This window comes from Pteropus alecto, unplaced genomic scaffold (genome assembly GCF_000325575.1).
Source record: "Pteropus alecto unplaced genomic scaffold, ASM32557v1 scaffold24, whole genome shotgun sequence".
In the NCBI taxonomy this organism is placed as follows: Eukaryota; Metazoa; Chordata; class Mammalia; order Chiroptera; family Pteropodidae; genus Pteropus; species Pteropus alecto.
Window position 1 is genome coordinate 24278409 of NW_006439192.1, and position 22024 is coordinate 24300432.

Below are 22024 nucleotides of genomic sequence, written 5' to 3' on the forward strand. Positions count from 1 at the left end.
GCCGCCATCTTTGCTCACTCCCTAGATTATCACATTGGTCTGATCCTTTTAAATACTATTTAGTGCTTATGAATCCGACTTTACACCCCATCTCCTATTTCTTTAAGTCAGACTTACGTATCCAACTATGTATTTGACTTGGATGTATAGTAGACATATAACTATAAACAAATCAAAAACTGCCCTTTATCCTTCCTCTCAATTCTGCTTGTTTTATGTTTTTTTATTTAACTCTTAATTTTTGCCAAATTCTATCAAATTACACTACTAACCCTTTTTTTGGTCTTTATTTCTCCCTCAGATCACTCTTCCACATCTGCCTTATAGACTTTCGATCCTAGACTAATCCTTTCATATCTTTGTACAGCCTTTTACCTCAAGAGACTGAACAGTTAGAACATACGTAGGCATGCATTTGTGCCATTTTGTGCTATTACAAGTAAATGGTCTCCAATTTCAATGAGGCCTCTATGCCTCTGAGGAATGTTTGCTTGGCTTCTTTTTCTGATATTTATCATTCTTTCCACATTCTGTACATCGGTGAAAGTTCACCCAAAACAAGAGATGCCTTTTCTCCTAGTACCTAGTGTCCCCTGCATGTTTGCTTGTGTTCAGGAATACTCATTCGACTCTTTTGTCAAGGTCTCACATAAGTAATTCTTCAATTATTCCCTATTTCCTTTGTATCTTTAATGTTTTCCTTGCCAGTGGCTCTTTCTCCTAGCTCATAAATATGTATAAATTTACTGTATCTAAAAACAAAGAATGGAACACACCTTTTTGTCCTTGAATACCTTTATTTGCTACTTCGATTTTCTTATTCACTTCATAATCAATCATCTTGAAAGAGAGGTTTTATTTACTCTTTTAAATTCCAGCCTTCCCTTTATTGCATGACTCTCTAAAGTCAGTCTTCTACTCCCACAATGACATTGAAGTATTCATTCTCTAAAATTACTAACAACTTCTAAATTGTAAAACCCAGCGGCCATTTCCCACATCTCTCCTACTCCCATCTGACTATATTCTGTTACTTCTTTCTTCTTGAAGCAATGTAATTCTTTGGCTGCAGTTCTGCTCCTACCTCTCTGACTATATTTCATTTCCTCAAAAATTTATTTCCTCATTTTGTGTCTCTTAGTTTTTTTGTTTCTTGACCATTATATCCTATTTTTTCCTCATTTATTCTCACAGCTTTAACTAGGTCAAATAGGCTGATGATCCCAATATCTGAATTTACTTTTTAGATTTGTCTCATAAATTCAAGATTGTTATTTCAAATCAAGATGTTAGACAGATCCCAAAATCTTAATTAGACCCCTGCATAACTCCTTGTCTTCTTATTCCCCAACTACATTTACCCTTCTGTAGTGCTGATCTTGGCTTATTTACCTAGTCACAAAACCAAAAATTGCTGGCAATTTTTTCATTTTTAACTTATTTATTCACCAAACAGGTACTTTCGAATGACCATTGTGTGCTGTATTCGGACTGTGCTAAGTGATAGTAGTACATCAGTGAGCCAAAAAGATGTAGTTTTTCTGCCATACTGGAGCTTATATTCTAGTGGAAGAGACAAAAACAAGTAAACATGCAAACCAGCAACTACAGCTTTGGTAATTATTCTGAAGAAATAATTTTCTCTGTTAGAGACTAGTGATGAAAAGGCTGTTCTAGATAGAGCAATGAGGAATGGCCTTTCTGGGATGATGAATTTGAAGGGTGTGGTAAGAGCCTTCTTTGTAGATAGGACAGGATGTGCAAAGGCCTAGAGGCATGCAACTACTTGGCCTGTTTTAGGACCTGACAGGTCCAGAGAAGTAGACTATAATTAGTCTATTCAAGAGATTATCCAGATTTACTGCAGCCTGCCTTTCATGTTTATGTAAATTAAATCTTAAAAAAAAAGCTCAAGACTCTTCTCTCCCTGCCATCCTGCATCACCCAGAAGTTTATGCCTATGTGGCTCGGATCAAACCTCTCACAGTTCCTCAATCTCTCATATTCTTCCCTGTGCTCTCGGACTCATGATTAATAATTAGCCAAATATCATCTATCTTAAACCTCTTCTCCAAATGTTCCTTTTGCTTGAATTGAAACCAGGTTATATTCTGATTCTACTATTTCTCCTGAGGTCCTAAAAATGATAACTTTTTTTTTTTTCACATCTTGAGTACAGTGGAGGATGGAAGGGGAATAGGACTAAACTTGCTCCTCATGGCAACTCTGTCCAGTGTTCCTCCTTCCTTCCTAATCACACCTGCCCATAGCCCCTTTGAAATTCATGTTATGAGCATGTATAACTCTTAATTCTTTGCTTCAGTTATTTCCAAAACTGTTGAGGCATAGTTTCCCAAATTATCAGTTTCTGGGCCATCTCATCTCCAATCAACATCCACTCCAAGTCATATCCTAGTCATAACGGATTTATCTTTCATTCATTCTTTTAGTAACAGTTTTGCTCTTTTGGGTGCCAAATTTATCAGGAGTGTCTTATTAGACTTCTCATGATGCATTAGAATCTTTTGCTTTTTTTCTAGCTCATGCAGTCCAAAGGAGAGGGGAAACTTCAATATATCTCTAATTTTGCAGAAGTTTTCAGAATGAAAGCTGAATTTCACACACTCGCTTTGCTTCTTAGTTTCTGTTTTTATTTTATTTTAGTCCTCTGCAGTTTCCTTACTATCTCTCTAGCTTGGTGATATATTTAAATATATTTAATTTTTTTCTACACACACACACACACATATACACACACACACATACATTTTCACTGACAAAATGTATATTGGATATTTATTTTCTCTACTTATAAATGGTTAAATTATATTTTCATTTTATTCTTTTAAATCCATGCATTGAATTATATGAATAAAATGTTATGAGATTAATAACATTTTTCTGCAAATAAATTAGTGATTTAATTTATCACCGATTAATCAATTTTATTATTGATTATGACCTATCTATTCTGTTTTAATTAAAAATATTTACATTCATGTTAGAACAGAATCACAGATGGTCCCTGACTTAACAATAGTTTAACTCAAAATTTTTTGACTTTACAATGGTGTGAAAACAATGTGCATTGAGTAGAAACAATACTTTAAATTTTGATTTTGATATATCCTGGGCTAGCTATATGCAGTGGCAGCAAGATGATTTTGCCCAACTGTACGGTAATGTAAGTGTTCTGAGCACATTTAAGGAAGGATAAACTAAGCTATAATGTTCAGTAGGATAGACACAATAAATATATTTTCAACTTATGATATTTTCAACTTACAATGTGTTTGTGGGGACGTAACCCCATCACAAGTTGAGAAACATCTCTATATTGTTCCTTAAAAAACAGCTTTCATGAGACCAGTGACAGATTTTTATGACAGCGAGATGATTTTATGCTCATGGAAGAAACTTTGGCTGTAAGTTTTTATCAGGAATCTACAAAGTCATTTTTATACATTGCTGTAAAAATGTCATCTAATGTACTATGTTGTGATGATGTTTATTTAGTTTGTCCTATTATTCTCTTCCTTCATAATACTAAATAGAGTTTATTGCTGGAGTTATTTCTTTATGGTAAATTATGGTGCACTTCCCAGTGTTTTGTTCTGATATAACTCTGGAGTGCAATTCAGTAAGTAGTATAACTATGAGTACTCTCAACGCCTCATCAGAGTAATGTTAGATATGAAAGGGCCTGATTTATAACCAAAGAAGCAGCCAGAAAGAATTTTGCTGAGTAAAAAATTCAAACTTCTTAATATTATATAAAAAGAAAAATAAAATAGACTATATCTTATTGAATCCAATTATTAATGGGTCTTATTTTTAGTTAAGTCTGCAAGAGTAATGACTTTTGAATTCTTTAGAGAAAAGACATTAAATAGATATAAATGGTTGTGAAAACATTGAAATATACAATATTTTTCTCAGAAAAAAATGGAATAAATGTACTTGGGAAGATATATAAAAATAACATTTTACCAGAATTTGAAGTAGATATTTGGAGAAATATTTCTAAGATTTCTTATTTTAATAATGTTTTCTAATACCAAATATATAGTAAAATTAGAAATAATTCTACAATTAAGGGATGATCTTAAAATAAGAAAATAATACTTAAGCAGATAGTAACTTCACTTAAGATAAGTATAATTTTGTAATGCATATTAATATTGAATCTTACCTGAAATCAATAGACAACTGTATGTTGATATATACCAGTAAAAAAACAAACAAACAAACTAACAGATAATGACAAATGTCGTCAATAATATGAAGTTAGGGTAATTCTCATATTTTCCTTTGGGATTACAAAATATGAGAAAACCTAAATATTTTGTTGATTTTTAAAAATAATATTAATGTGCAAAACCATACGACACAGCAGTTCTTCTTCTAAGTAGTTATCCAAAGGATGTGAAATCACATTGTCACAAAAGATTTTATACAAAAATTTTCATAGAAGCTTTACTCGTGATAGCCAAAACCTAGAAAGAGCCCGGGTATCAGCAAGACAAGGAATAAACAAACCAAAATTAATAAAAAAGTTGATACAATAGAAAGTGACCTTATAGTGGAATATAACTTATTTAAAAAAAGGGAAGACTCACTGCATGTGATGAAGTGACATCTGTAAGATGGTAGATTAGGAAGTCCTGGACCTTTCCCCTGCAAACAACAATTCATTGACATGTGAGAAATCCCAAAAGTAATTGAAAGACTCCTATACCCCAGATAATGTGAAAACAGAGTCCCTGAAGCCAGCAGGGAGATTTAGGATAACCTCTTGCTGGAGTACCGCTCTTGGAACAGCACCATATGACCAGGAAGAAACTCTCTAGCTCCCAGGTCCTCCAAGTTGAAGAAAGGGTTTTTATCTGTACGTTTAGGGTCCAAATTTTCGCAAGGAGCTCCTCAGAGAACTGGCTTTTGTCTTGCCAATGATGACACTCCTGCTTAATCCAGCACAGTCTAGCCACTTTGAAGAGGACAAAGATAGCAGGTAGGACTGGTAGACACCATAGGGCCTCCGCTTCTGCTCAACATAGGGTAAAAGGATAAAAAAACCCAAACAAAACAAATGGGGGAAAAAAAACCAAAAGAAACGAAAAACAAAACAAATGGAAAAAACAAACAAACAAACAGACAAACAAAAAAACGGCTCTTAGCTTCCTCTAGGGTGAAAAAAAAGTTGGCCCATGCATCTCATATTCCAATTTCACCAGGGCTGCCCAAAGAACTGTAATCTGTCTTGCCAGTCATTGAGATCTAATGGGTCTAGTACAATCTAACTGCCTGAGGGAGAATGGAGATGGTGTTTGGATGGTTGATGCCATAGCTCCCCATCTGTCTCAATGCAAAGTCAACAGCCAAAAAACATAGCTGCCTGCTTCTCTCTGAAGAGAAAAAGAGTTTAGAGGCCCTCAGAATCTCTGGGTAGGCTGATTTATGGGTATCATCTTCTGTACAAGGTCAGTCTGTGAAGACTGGGAGAGGTGTCTGCTTTGTGTACTGCATATGCAGCATCACAGAAAGTCAAGCAAAACCAAGAACCAAGCAAAGACGTTCAAAACAAAAGAACAGGATTAATCTCCAGAAACTGACCCAAGTGAAAAGGAACTATATGGTTTAATTGATAAAGGATTAAAAATAATTCACAAAAATGCCCGCCAAAGTGAACAATGCACAAACAAAATGAGAATTTCAACAGAGATTAAAAAATATTAAAAAGTTACAGAAATCATGGAGCTGAAGAATAACTGCAGTAAAAAATTACTAAGGGAGTTCGAAAGCAACTATTTCAAGAAGAAGAAATGATTGGAGAACTCAAAAACAGTTTCTTTTTTGGCAATAACTCAATCAGGGAAGCATGAAGAAAAAAGAATGACGAGAATAAAGAAAGTTTAAAAAACTTATGGAACACCATCAAGTGGACGAATTTATGCATTATGGAAATACCAGAAAGAGAAAAGAGAGAACAAAAAGCTGAGAGCTTATTACAAGAAAAAATGGTTGAAAACTCCCCGAATCTGGGGGGAAATGGACATCCTGATCAAAGAAGCCTGAAGAATACAAGAGAAAAGAATCCCAAAGAAATCTATAACAAGAAACACTGTAATAAAGTTGTCAAAAGTCAAAAACTAAGAGAATATCGAAAGCAGCAAGAGAAATGCGAATTGTCACACACAAGGGAACTCCATAACACTATGAACAGACTTTTTGGCAAAATCTTATAGGTCAGAAGGAAATGAGATAATAAATTCAAAGAGCTAACAGAAAATACATGCCCACCAAGAGCACTATAAACCATTGTATAAAAAATAAAGGAGATAAAAACTGTCCCAGGCAAACAAAAGCTCAGTTTATCACTACTAGATCTACTTTACAAGAAATGCTAACCAGAGTTCTACAAGTTGTAATAAAAGGACATTAAACAACAACACAATAATCTAAAGAAAATGTAAAACTCATTGGTAAAGGTAAATATATAGACAAATTCAGAATACTGTATTACTGTAATGGTGATGGATAAATCAATTTTACTTCTAGTAAAAAAGCTAAAAGATGAAAGTATTAAAAATAGCTATAACTAAATATATGTTAAAAAACACAGTTTAAATAGCTATACATTGTGATAACTAAATGAATGTATGTGTGTGTAGGGAAAAAAAATATTGTATGTTTGAACTTAAGCTGTTATCAGATTAAAGTAGACTATTATAACTATATCATATTTTGTGTAGGCCTGAAGGTGGCCACAAAAAATATTACCTATAAAAGTTATACTAAAAAATTCAAAGGAATCTAAGTATATTCATACAAAAAAAAATCAGCAAAACACAAAGGAAGAAAGCAAGGGAGGAAAAAATAGACCAAATTACTGTAAAATAACAGAAAATAATTAGTAAAATGACAATAGTATATCTATTTCTATTAATAATTATTTTAAATGTAAATGGATTAAACTTGTCAGTCAAAAGACAGAGTAATAGAATGAATAATAATAATAATAATAGTAATAATAAAGACACAACTACATGCTGTCTGCAATAAGCTCACTTTGGATTAAAGACACACATAGGCTGAAAGTAAAGAGATGGGGAAAAAAATATTCCATCAAATGATAACTGAAAGAGAGGAACAGTGACTGCACTTATATCAGTCAAAATAGACTTTAAGTCAAAAACTGTTACAAGAGACAAAGAAGGATATTATATACTGATAAAAGGGTTAATTTGCCAAGAAAATATAACAATTAAACATATATATATATATGGATCTAACATTAGAGCACATAAATATATAAAACAAACATTGACAAAAATGATGGGAGAAATAGGTAATATACAATAATAGTAAGAGACTTGAATATCCTACTTTCAATAATGAATATCACGTCCAGACAGGAGATCAATAACAAATAAGGGACCTAAAAGACATTTACAGAACACTATAATCACAGTTACAGAATACACAGACTTTCTCTAGGGTAGATCACATGCAAATTGCAAAACTAGTCTTACTAAATTTAAGACAATCAAAATCATACCAAATATATTTTCTGAACACAATGGAATGATACTAGAAATCCCTAAAACTGTAGAACTCAAAAATCCACAGATATGTGGAAATTAAACAACTCAGTCTTGAACAACCATTGGGACAAAAAATTTAAAAAAATTAATTAGAAAGTACTTTGAAACAAACAATAAAAGCACAACATACCAAAACTTATCAGATATAACAAAAGTAGTACTGAGAGGAAAGTTCATAATAATAATTGCATACATTAAAAGCAAACAAACAAAGATCTCAAATAAACAATATAACTTTACGCCAAGGACCTGGAGAAAGAAGAAAAAACTTAGCCCCAAATCAACAGAACTGAGGATTTAGCAGATTAGAGCAGAAATAAACATAATAGAAAAAGAAAAATTAAGAAAAAAGTCAATGTAACTAAGAATCAATTTTTGAAAAGGTAAGCAAAGTTAATAAATTCTTAGTTAAACTAAAGAAAAAAAGAGAAGATTCAAATAAATAGAATCATAAATGAAACAGATACATTATAATGGCAGCCACATAAACAAAAAAGCTCATGAGACAACTATGAAAAATTATATGCAACAAACTGCATAATCTAGAAAAAATGGATAAATTCCTTGAAACATAATAACATAAAGAAATAAAACTCATTGGTAAAGGTAAATATAAAGACAAATTCAGAATACATAGATTAAATCATAAAGAAATTTTAAAAATCTGAATAGACCTGTTACTAGTATGGAGAGTAAATCAATGATCAAAACCTCACAACAAAGAAATACCCAAGGCAAAATGGTGAACTTACCAATGTTAAAAAAAATAATTGATGCCAATCTTTCTCAGACTCTTCAAAAAAATTGAAGTAAAGGGAAAATTCCCAACTAATTTTATGATGTTAGCATTACTTTGTTAGCAAAACCAGACAAGAAAACTATAAGTTAACATCTCTGATAAATATAGATGCAAAAATCCTCAACATAATACTAGGAAATCAAAGTTAATAGCACATTAAAAGGATTATACACCTTGACCAAGTGTGATTTCTCCCTGTAATTCAAAGCTGCTTTAACATGCAAAAACAATCAATATAATACACCATATTAATAAAATGAAGGATAAAATTACATGATGATCTCGATAGCTGCAGAAAAAATATTGACAAAATTTAATACACTTTTCATGATAAAAACACTCAACAAACTAAGAATAGAAGGAAAGTAACAATATAATAATATAATAACATGTATGAAAAGTCTATAGTTAACATCATATTCAATGGTGGAAAATTACAAGCTTTTCCTCTAAGATCAGAAATAAGTCAAAAATACCCATTCTTACCACTCTACTCAACATAATAGTGAAAGTCCTAGCCCAAGCAATCAGGCAAGAAAAAGAAACAAAGAGTATATGAATCAGAAAGAAGTAAAATTGTCCCTGTTTGCAGATGACAATAATGTTATATATAGAAAACTCTAAGCAGTGGTGCCCAGCCCTTTTGTCACGGGGGCCTGGTGCTCCTGTGAGAATTTAATGCCTGATGATCTGAGGTGGATCTGAGGTGGAGCTGAGGCGGTGATGCTAGTGGTGGGGAGTGGCCGTAAATATAGATGAAGCTTCGCTTGCTTACGGCCGCTCACCTCGTGCTGTGCAGCCCCAGCTGGGGGTAGGGGATTTGGAGACCTCTGCTCTAAAGATTTCATAAAAACCTGTTAGATTTAAGAAATGAAATCAGTAAAATTACAGTATTCAAAATCAACATACAAAAATCATTTGTGTTTCTATACACTATCAACAAACTATCTGAAAAAGAAATTAGGAAAACAACCCCATTTAAATAACATGTCAAATAATAGGACATGGTTCCATAGTATAGCATCTGCTTTACACACAGAAGGTCCTGGGTTAGCAGGACGACAGTGGAGCCACAGTCCATGGTCTACGGCCATGCCACCCTGAACAAGCCTGATGTCTGATCTCGGAAGCTAAGCAGGGTTGGGCCTGGTTAGTACATGGATGGGAGACCACCTAGGAAAACAAGATGCTGTAGGCATAAATAACAATAAGTAAAAAAAAAAAAAAAACTTGTAAAATAATAAAATATCGAGGAAATAAACTGAACCAAGGAGATTAAAAACTTGTATACTGAATTACAAAACACTGATGAAAGAGATTAAAGAATACACAAAAGAATGGAAAGATATCCTGGGTTCATATTTTTTAAATGTCCATACTTTAAAAATAAATCTATAGATTCAATACAATCTCTATCAGATTTCTATGGCGTATTTAACAGAAATAAGAACAATTCTACTATTCATATGGAACCACAAAGTACCATGAATCCTGAGAAAGAAGAAGAAAGCTAGAGGCTTTACTCTTCATGATTTTGAAATATATTACAAAGCTACAGTTATGAAAACAGTATGATATTGGCATGAAGATAGATACATAGATCATTAGAACAGAATAGACAGTAGAAAGAAATACATCCAAACACGTATGGTCAACTAATCTGCAGGGGTGCCAAGAATACTCAGTGGGAAAATGACAGTCTTTTCAATAAATAGTATTAGAAAAACTGGATATCCGCATGTAAAAAGGAAAAAAATGGAATTAGACCTTTATCTTACACTATACACAACAATCTACTCGAAATGGATTAAACACTTAAAAACAATATGAAAAAATGTAAAACTCCTAGAAGAAAACATAGGAGAAAAGCTTCATGACATTGGTCTCGGCAATGAGTCCATGAATAAGACCAAAAACACAGGCAACAAAAACAAAAATTAAATGTGTGGGACTATATCAAACTATAAATCTTCTGCACAACAAAGAAAATAATCAAAAAAAGAAAAAGCAAACTAGGGAATGGGAGAAAATATTTTCAAACCTTTTATCTGACAAGGGGTTAATCTCCAAAAATATAAGAAACTCCTATAATTGAATAACCCACGTGCAGGATTTTGTGTGACCATAACTTTCACCTCTTTTGGGTAAATACAAAGGGAGCAATTGCTGGGTTGTATGGTTAGAGTATGTTTAGTTTTATAAGAAACTGCCAAACTGTCCTTTAAGGTGACTGTACCATGTTGTATTCCCACCACGAATGAATGAGAGTTCCTATTGTTCTACATCCTCACAAGCATTTGTTGTTTTCACTGTTTTAGATTTTGGACTGTCTAATAGTCATAAAGTGGTATCTCATTGTTTTGCAATTAGTTTTTTATAGTCATATACTTTATGTATTCTTGACTGCCTGCAATGTTTTATAGAACTTTTATTTTGTATTTTATATTTCTAAAAAAAGTATTTCAAACTACTTTTTTTCAAACTGCATATATATGGCCCCCCTCACATCACCCACTCAAAGATATTCTCATTCTTTTCCTGGGTATAAGACTGCCTCTTCTCTAGCCTGTATTATTAGAAACAAGCAACAAGAAAAAGGGTTCAAAGAAAAAAATATATAGTTCAATTAGATACTCTATCACTAGCAAAACTGTTGAGGTTTTCTCAGTATTGGCTTGCTTGTCTTCGCCAACCTATTGGCTTTTTCCTGGTGAATTTCATAGCTTTATTCTATGTACTAGTCTATTCTTAGACACTTGTTCTGAGCACTAAATACTCTAGATGGCTCTTAATTGATCTTTGCTTAAACCATTTATCTTACTGATACAATTTCTAAGCCTCTTCTTACTTTTATTTCTCTACTAATTATATCGAGTAGATCTGAATTATCTTTTAAAAGGAATAAATGTAATATCATTGCATTTCCTGATAGCTATTCCCATTGCACTCATTACATTATTACTTCTGGATGAATGAGCTTTATTTTAGTGTGTGAATTTTAAAGAGGCCATTTTCTTCCCTTTTGCGATGAACCAAGTAGCAAGATACAGGCCAACGAAGTTAAAGATTTAATAAAATAATGAAACAAACAAAAATTTTTATCTTCCTTTTTCAAAGTCCCTGCATTAGACACTGAATGTATATTACAATGTGGAGGACTCAGCTCTTACTACTTCAACTTTTTTCTTGTAATATTTTCTCTAATATTAGATCGGAAACACAGACTCCATTCGTATGGAGTAACTTCAGATATGTTTGGTAATTATATTTTTACTTTATTTTTTTTTCTAAGAATATGTGACTATAAAAATACCCTTGTGGTACGTGGTCTAAAATCTTTGAAGGTTTATCTGGATCCACTCTGCTCCTTTCTGCCACAAGGAAATGACTGGAAAATATAATAAATTTAAAGAAGAAAAGAAGGTTAAAAACCACGATAGACATCTATGTGTCTACTAAGGTGAATGAAAATGCAGTGCAGTAAATTATGTGCTGGAGCTCACAACTGACTGGGTTCTACATGACCAAATATAAGCAAAGATGGCCAGGATCTGAAGTACATGACCCTTGCCAGGAAATGGAGACAGTCTTAGCTATGAACATAGTCTTGGACACAGGACCTAGCAATAAAGGTTTCCAAGATAAGAATTGATTGATTGGGTATTGTAAAAAGTAGGATTCTGAGTCACGTAGTGATTTGGGAACTTTTATGATTTAGCTAGAAGCTAAAATTGTTCTTGAATTCTTTGAATGGAGAAAAGAATTATAAATACTGATCTATGCTGAAAAATAAAAACTTGGTTGTCAGATTTATATCTCTGCAATAAGTTTTGAAGCGTTATTTGTAGATAAAAATTACTTGCAGATATCCAGACTTCATAAGTTGTTTGTTATTTGCCTGTGAAATACAACCATCAATCACTTTTCTAATTGATAGTCAGCAGAAAACACTATCCAGTCTGGAGTTTATAGGTGCCAGCTAGATGAGTTTCTGAGTTTTATTGGTTAGGCATTAGAGCTTCGATATGATATATCTATCTCCTTCCTCTCTTTTAGGCTTCAGGATAATTAATATATATAGACTTACATAAATTCTTTATTTTTTCATATGCAAAATAGATGTATTACTTTCTTAACACTAAAGAAAATCATAAAACAAATTTAAAATGAAAATATGAAAATAAAAAGAGCACAAGACAAACAAACAACAGAATATCACCAGAATTATAGGTCAAAATTAATAAACTAGATCAGAGAATTGCTCATCATAAAAAAAGTGAGGTTTTAAACCAAAATATTGTCATGAATCTTAGTAAATCAAAAAGAATCAAGAGTACAGAGAAATGTAAACTATTGAAAAAATATTAGAATTAGAATTTAAGAAAGAGTATATTAGAACATAAATGTAAAGAAGAAGAAATAGGAATGAAATTAGATAAATTTTAGTGCAATAATTTAGGTTACTTGATTACCTTGTGACCTCAGGTCCCTAATTGTTTCAAAATTCTAATTTTATAATTTGCTCAAAAGAAGAGGAGGTAGTTTTACCAGAGAGAAACTGGTGGTGATGGTGAAAAATACCAAGACCGAGAAGAGTAATCACTAAATTTTGGTTGATAAACTGTGAGAGATTAATGTTAGGAAAATGAAATGAATGAAATTCAGAATATAATAATCCCGGAGTTGAAATGGCAATGGTTTAAAGGAAAGAACAAAGTCATAGTTAAAATATACGTAACACATCTCACCTGTCTATAGGCTGTAGTATACCTAGTGGTTAAGAGCCTGGATTCAAAACCGGATAGCCTGGTTTTGAGTCATGACTCTCCTTTCTACCAGCCATGTTATCATGGGCAAGTTTCTTCTCTATGCATTGGTTTTTCATCTTAAAATGGGAAAGTTAATACTATCTACTTCACAAGACTGTTATAAACATTGCGAGTTCACCCATAAGATATGTCACTACATTTAAATACTTACAAAGTGTCTGCCATTTATTTTATTTTCATAATCATTTAAATATATCTACTTTTTTTAAAAAAAAAACTAATGTAGAAACTTAGAGAAGTGGCTTCCCCAGAGTAAATCAACTTTAAATAATGGAACTTGGACTGAAAACTCTGTGCTCTTAATCTCTAGAAAACTGATTCCACTCTAGGCAATTTTGCTCTGGTCACTTTTTGGTCATTTTCCAAATCTTTAAAATCAGGGCATTAGTTAATTATGTTCTCTATTCATTTCTAGCAATAAAATTATGTGATCAAAATACAACATAAATTTACAGACTGAATGAGCTTAGATTTAATTTTCTGTGGTAATTCACTTTTAAATTTTATATACCTAACCATATGCTTATGTAAGGTAAATAATTTTCTTTCGTTCAAAATCAGAGGAAATATGGGTAGTTCAATGCTCTAATCATGATCCAAAGAGCTCCTATTTAAACCTAAAATCATCTTTTTATACCTTGCTCATATCCTGCCTGCCCTAAGAGAAAATTCAGTTGATGTAACCTGTCACGTGAGGAAAATAAACTCTATAGATTTTTACCAGCATCCAACAGCTAATATCCTTAAAATAAATAGTGCATAAGCCTTTTCTTCATGTTTATGCTTAAGGCGGCCTTATTGGCTACTCTTCTGTAAGACATATTTTATTCTATATTTTAAATTTTAAAATAACAGTCTACTAGCTGTCAATAGATATAGTTTATGTTCTGCACCATGCAACCATAAAACAAGTATATTTTGATTAAAGAAAAAGATAAAAACTTAGCATAAAGCTTAGTTAATTACTACTGTGGCAGTAAATATGCATGATTTATGATAGAATTTCAAATGAAGTGTTTTAAATTGATCAGAATTCAAAGTTTTCACTCCATCTGTATAATATCCAGCTCTAGAACTCTCCTATGCAATATAGTAGAGTATGAGTGAATAGATCTTGAAGTCAACATTACCCATGTAAATACTATTGTCATCGACAATTGTTAAATCCTTTATCAATATAAGGACTTCAATTCCTCCTCCAAGTACTCAAATTTAGCATTTTACATTTTATATCTATAGGCTGAAAATTTACAGTTATATAATTAAATATAGTAAAATTACTTAAATCCCATTAAATCAATTTGAAAGTAGAACACTAAAGGCAAGGCTGATTAGAGCTCTTAACCTACTGGGTGCCACTATTTGAATAGCCATTCACCAAAGGAAAAAAAAGAAACAATACAAAATATGAATCAAACGTGGAAGATTTTTAGAGCAGTATTTTAAAATTTACTACATATTTTACACTTTTTTTGCAATAAGTTGTCATCTGAATTAAAGTTCAGGATGATGCAAAGAGCATTTTATTATCATGGGCATTATCAAATAAGACCCCAACAATAGTGAAGGATAGAAGAATATGCCACCCCAAAATATTCCACTTTAACATAGAAATTATTTTGAGCTGAAGCATTTCAGAAGAAGCAGATACAAGGGAAGCTCCCTGTTTCCCTCTATTTGCCTAAGAGCAGGATAAAAATTTGTAAAGGTGTCCCCCTTCCTTCTTTCCCAGAGACAACTCTAGACCTTTATTAGCCCAGACACAGCACTAGAGGAAACCTTGCTAAAATTAGCCCTTATCTACCATTAGTTTCCCCATATATTTGCTTCCCACACTTTGCTGTCCCTAGAAGATCAAACTTCTTTTTTTTTGTTACTTCTCTAAAAAATTATTGTTCTTTTGTTAAGATGCTTATATAAGTTCAAATTCTAACCACCCTTTAGAATTACTCATCACTGAGTATGCCCATGTTTCTGCATGCTCATGTTAATAAACTTCTGTTTGGTTTTCTCTTGTTAATTTGCCTTTTGTCAGTATAATTGTTAAGACCCCAACAAGAGAACCTATGATGATAGAGGAAAAAGATACCCCCTCTCCTCTGAAACAATGGTAATGAAAACAAAAAGGCTGGGGATAGCAAATCTATGTTTTTAACGTTGATTCATGTGCTAGGAGGGAGGAAGAGAATCCCCGTCTCCCGCCCCAAAGCAGGCAGAAATGAAGGGAAGAAATCAACAATTTAGATAAAAACAATAAAAAAGTGAGTAAAACTATCCTAAATGCTGGCTTCTTGAAAGATTTATAAAATAGATGTATTAATAGATTGACTAGTTGAGGAAAAAAAAAAGAGAGAATATGCAAATAAACAAATAGAGGATTCACTCATTTATTCATTTATTCAGTTATTAGTTGAGCACATATACTGTGCCAGGCACTCTTCTATATGGTAGGTATGTGGCAGTAGAAAAAATAATACACCAAACTTCATGCCCTCAAGAAACTTAAATTGGAGTAGGCAGAGACAAAATTAAACAAACAAACAACAACTATGCAGTATATTAGAGGAGATGAGTGTAATGCAAAGTAAAGCTGGAAGGGGGAGGGAGTGCTAGTTAACAATTGTGATTCTAAATGGATGATCCAAGAAGGGCCAGTGAGGGAGTGATATTTGAGTAAACACTTGAATGAAGTAAGAAAGTGAGTCGAGTGGACATCTGAAGGAAGAGTGTTTCAGGAAGAGGAAAAAGTAATGCAGAATAAATTAGAGGAAATGACCAGAGATAGAATTATAGATAAAAATAATAAAGGCATATTATGAACAAATATATACCAGTGACGTTCTAGTGAGACAGATGTATTTCCAGACATTGTTGAAACTAGTTGGAATAGATGGATTTCTGCAAAAATATAAAATGTCCCTAATATGTAAGACTGAAAACTCAGAATAGGTCAATGCATTAAAATAACTAAAAGAACTTTCTCCATGAAAGCAGAAGCCAAAATGGTATTATAGGTAATGTCTACCAAATGCTCAAGGAATATTTGTATTGGTTTGCTATGGCTGCCATAACAGAATATGACAGACTAGGTGGCTTCGACAACAAAATTTACTTTTTATAATTCTGGAGTCAGGAAGTCCAAGATCAAGGTATTGCCAGATTTGATTTCTCCTCAGCCCTCTCTCCTTGGCTTGCAGATAATCATCTTCTTTTTGCATCCTCACGTGACCTTTTCTCTCTGTACACACACACACAGTCCTGATGTTTCTTCTTCTTTTCTTGTTTCTTCATCTTCTTATAAGGGCACCAGTCCTATCAGATTGATGCCCCATCCTTATAGCCTCATTTAATCTAAATTACCTCTTTGAAGACCCCATCATCAAATACATTCACATTAGGGGTTAGAGTTTCATCATATGAATTGAGGACACACAATTAGTTCATAACAATATATATTTCCTACATTTAAAAAGTTATTCTATTAAACTATAAAAAAGAGAACTTTACCCACGTTATTTTATAAACTATGTACTTTTAAAAAAAAATAATTAATTAATTTATTTTTTGGGTGAAGTTTGTTAATGAAATACAATAAGTTTCAGGTATACAATTTAACAGTAGGGCATATATATGTTGCATTGTGTGTTCCCCTCCCATAATTAGATTTCTTTCCATCACCACATATTTGACCTCTTTTATTCCACCTACCTCCCCCTTCCTCCCTCTTCCCCTATCCTCTGGTAACCACTAATCTATTATCCATGTCCATGAGTCTCTGTTTGTTTGTTTGTTGCTTTTAAGTTTATATCTCACATCTAAGTGATATCATGTGATTTTCAACTTTTTTTCTCTGGCTTATTTCGCTTAGCATGATTATCTCAAGGTCTATCCATGTTGTCGCAAATGGCAGTATTTCATCTCTTCGTATGGCTGAGTAATATCCCATTGTGTATATGTACTACAAGATACAGCATCCACTTATGATCAAAACACTTAACAAAATCAGTATAGAAGGAAAGTACTTTAATATAATAAAGGCCATATATGACAAACATTCAGCCAACATTATACTTAAGGGTGAAAACTAAAACCCTTCCCTCTAAGATCAGAAATAAGACAAGGCTGTCCAGTATTGCCACTGTTATTCAATATAACATTGGAGGCCTTAGCAAGTGTAATCAGGCAAGAGAAAGACATAAAAGGCATTCAAATAAGAAAAGAAGGCGTCAAATTTTCATTATTTATGAATGACATGAAACTATGTACTTTTGATTCCCAAACTGGATAGTAAAAATTAAAAAATCAAAATGCTTTTCTGTATTACTTACAAAATCTTTGAAAAATTTCTAAATAAGATATTTACAAATGCTATTCTACTGAATATTCAAAAGTCACCATTATGATCAATTAAGAGTTATCTCAGCAATGTAAGAATGATTCAACATTAGAAAACTCATCACTATACTTCATCATATTAATAAGCTTAGAGAGAAAAATCATATGATCATCCAATCCTGAAGAAAAGTTATTTTATAAATGTTAATATGTGTTTATGAACAAGTTTCTTAGATAACTGGAAATATTTGAGAGCAGTTAATGTCAGGCACCCATTTAAGAGAGAAAGTTTAGATACCTTCCTTTAATATCATGAATAAAACAATGGTGTTACTCTCACCACTTCTATTAAACATAGGAAAAAGTTCCATAAAAAGCTGTAAGGAAATAAAAATAAGTATAGTAAACTTGTTATTACAGTAAAAGTAATTATTAGAAACCTAGATAAAGCAACAAAATCCATAATCAAATAATTAGAGTAAATATCACCAAGATTGCCAAATACAAATCAATCTATAAGCATCAATATTTATTCTACATTTGCAATAACCAACCACAGAATATATTACATAATAAAATGTGTTCACACTATCAAATAAACCTATATAGTATCTAGGAAATATCAGAGATTACATATACTTCTATGGAGAAAATTTTAGAACTCTATTAATGGATATATAGAGATAATTCTCTCCAAATTAATTTTATCAATTAAAAGCAATTCTAATAAAAAATCAGCTGAGTGTTTTTGGAAATTATTAATTTAGTCTAAAAATTTATCAGGAAAAAGAAAATTCTATGTGTAAATAAGGCAATTATGAAAGAAGATAAAAAAGAATAACTCAGCCTAAAATTGTTAAAATAGACTGTTACAAAGTCATATGAATAGGAAAAAAGTATTATATTAGTATAAAAACAATAAGAACAAATAGATCAATGAAATGAAGTAGATAGTTCAGAGACAGCTGAGCAGAGACCTTTTATATTGAAACCTTATTCAATAAAGTTATCAACACAAACACTGTAGAAAGAACAAATTGTTGAGAATATAATGCCCAGGATTAGACCTGAGGAAATACAAAGATGGAGTATGTGATAGAATAATGACCTTCGAAGATGCCCATGTCATAATCGCTGAAATCTGAGAATATATTACCTTACATGGCAAAGAGACTTTGACTTTTGATTAAGTTAAGAATCTTGAGATGGAGACATCATCTTGGACTACCCAGGTGGCCCCAATGTAATCACAGGGTCTATAAAATGTGGAAGAGAGAGAAAGAAGATTAGAGTCAGATTGATATTTGAAGCTGCCACACTGCTCGCTTTGAAACTGGAGAAAGAGATTAAGAGCCAAGAAATGTAGGAGGCATTTAGGAGCTGGAAAAGACAAGGGAGCAGATTTACCTTATTCCAGAAAAGATGTAGCTTTGTCACACCTCGATTTTAGCCCAGTGAAAACCATTTCAGACTTCTGACCTCTAAAACTTTAAGATACTAAAATCTCGTATTGCTTAAAGCCACCAAGTTTGCGATGATTTTGTTACAGTAACTAATACCAAAGGAAACTAACACACAAGGCCACTTCTTAAAATGAAGAAAACTGCTTGAGTGATGATGAGAATCAGTTATATTATGTTTACTATAAATATAGATATAAAATAGAAAGTTTAATATATGCATCTATATCTTATAGGAGAATCAAGTTTAAAAATACAAATATAATAAGAGAAATACATACAATTTTTATTGATGTGTGCAGTGTGCATACATGTGGGAGCAACTCAGCTGTGAGTAACTCAAAGGGTTGATTAGAAGTTGGAGCTTGTATAGTATCTTGACAAAGGGTGATAAATGTGTAGAGAAATGAGTAGACAAAAGAAAGAAGCTTTAGGTTTTAGAGGTGGCCAACTATGGGAAGGTAAATATATGGGAGAAACTGACTGAAGATAAGCATTATATTAGTAAAGTTTGCTATAGATTCTTCTTGATGCTATCTTTGGGCTGATAAGAGCCTCCAACGATTAAGAGTTGTTTTGCCCTTCTTGGTACGAGACAGAGGAGGGCAGAGAGCTTTTTCTCCTTCAGCTGGGTCTCATCTGCCTTTGGCTCAAAATAATCTTTATGCCAAAGTGACATATTTTGGGACAGCTTATTCTGATTCCCTACATTAGGAAGAGAGAGTGGTCCAGGATAAAGTCTTGGGACTTTTTAACATTTAGAGGTCGAGTGTAAAAGGAACAGAAAAAGAAAACAGAGAGTTACCTGGAAAATGAAGAGAAAATAACTTCATGAAGAAGGAAGGGTTCAAAAGCATTGAATGATGCTGTGAGGTTTCATAAGAGAAATAGAAGATACTTTTGGACTTAAAACAAGGAAATTGTTCCTGACTTTTATAAAACAGTTTTTTTTAAGAATGGTTTTGGGAGCTAGATCCAATTTGCAGTGAATGGAAGGTGGACACTTAGAATGTGCTAGTGTGGCCATCTCTTGAGAGATTTCTGTGTGAATAAAAATAGCAAATAGGATTCAGAAAAATGACATAGTAATTAAAGAGTGATGTGGGTTCATCTTCCCTTTTAAGATGATACTTGTATTTTTAGAAAGCACTGTAGATGCAATGTGGATAATAGGTTTTATGGAGTTGTCAAAAATATTTTGACAAAAAACATAAAAATGTGGGGTGAATAGCTGGAAACTACAGTATTGTGGAAAAAGATATAAATGGAGATATTTCAAAATGAAGTCACAGATGCCATCCCAGAGGAATTGCCTTGCACATTTTACTCCTCAAACCCCTGGAATGTTTGAGCTGGGCAAAATAAACTTTGAACTGGTCCAAACCAACACTGTATTCCAAACAACTATCATACTAACAGTAAGGCAGACATCCTGACAATGAGAACTGAAAATTTAGAACATTCTTTAGAATTAGCACCACCATGTATAGCTAGCACTGAAAATTTAGAACATTCTTTAGAATTAGCACCCCATGTATAGCTAAGGAATAACTTAGCTTATCAGCACCAATAGAAATTTCTTCCTTCAATTCATGTAATTATTTCGCTTCCCTTTCTCATAAAAACTCCTTGCTTTCACCCCATAATTGGAACACTATTTGAGTTTCTGCCTAAATCAGGGCTTTCCAAAATTGCAGTTCTTTTTTATTTGACTTTTGATCTACAACGCTTTTTGCCTCTCACTTTAGCTTCTTATTTTTAAGTTAACAGTATCATCTTGGTGAAAATTGATGGTGACATTCAGTAAGATGCAGGTTGCACTAAAATTGGAGAGAAATGGGCAGGAGACAGAAAAAGGCTTTAGTAACTAATGAGATTTTTAGAATGAGGAAATTATGATGACTGTGTTTCTGGCCTGGGCAATTTGGTTTATGATGATGCCATTTATTTAGGAAGAGAATCATAGCAAAGGAAGTATTGGGTGAAATAGGGGGAATTTATTTTGGATCAGAAAGATAACATATTATCACTTCAGGATAAAAGTTATCTTCTGCCACTTACCTACTGTGTATCTTTTTAATTATAAATATTGATGATTGCATTCTATAGGGGACTCTGTGCTGACCTAAATCTAAGGCTGTGGTTGTCAATCTTTGCTGTTGGGTATACAGAAAATCTGAATACTTACAAATTAAAAGCAACAAAAAAACAAAATTAGAAAATAAAATAATTACATTAAAATTTAAAAAAAATGTACAGAAATTCAAGACTGTCTTCCTTATGTCAAAGTAAGTTATTAATTGATGGTACTATAAATATACTCTTTATTATTAAAATATTGTTTTAAATATCTGAGAATTTATAATGTCAACAGATATAAATGCTGATGTCCCAAGTACTTCATGTAAGATTACATAATGTTCTATAAAATTTGGTATAGCACCAGTATAATAAGGTCATTTAAGAGCTTTAGTAAATATATTTTTAATGACTTTTTGTCTCTTACATTAATACATATACCTGGCTATTAAGTTTAATTGTAAAGTCAAAGAAAATAAAAAAAAAAATTGCCCCATACTAAAGTTAAGATTTAAAGGTGAGTGATAGTCTCAATTTTAACCATTTTTTTACAGCTAAATGTTGGGCATGAAGTGCACAACTTAAAATGTGATTTCTTTTACAAGGAAGAAGGTTAAATTAGGAGTCAGGAGAGAAGAGTTGTTTTCCTATTCGTAATTTCCTAGTTTTACTATGAGGAAGTGTTAATCTCTATGACACACAATTTGAGCAGTATGAATAAAAATATATGCCCCTTTGCTCTCTTTAATGCTGGTAATTTGCATTGCTGCCAGGAAAGAGGTTTAGGGGTTTTATTTCAACTATTTAACATCATAGTAGCCAAATCTAGTCCTCAAAATAATTAAAATAGACTGAATTGCATTTGCCTACAGAAAACTGGAATTTGTGTACATTGTAGAGATTCCTTCTATATTTTTT

General features: G+C 32.4%; 2 pseudogenes; both read left to right on the forward strand.

The window, feature by feature from the left end:
* Positions 1–22024, forward strand: part of LOC102888512 — a 99246-nt pseudogene that overhangs the window by 557 nt on the left and 76665 nt on the right.
* On the forward strand, positions 9486–9601 carry LOC112483450 (annotated as a pseudogene).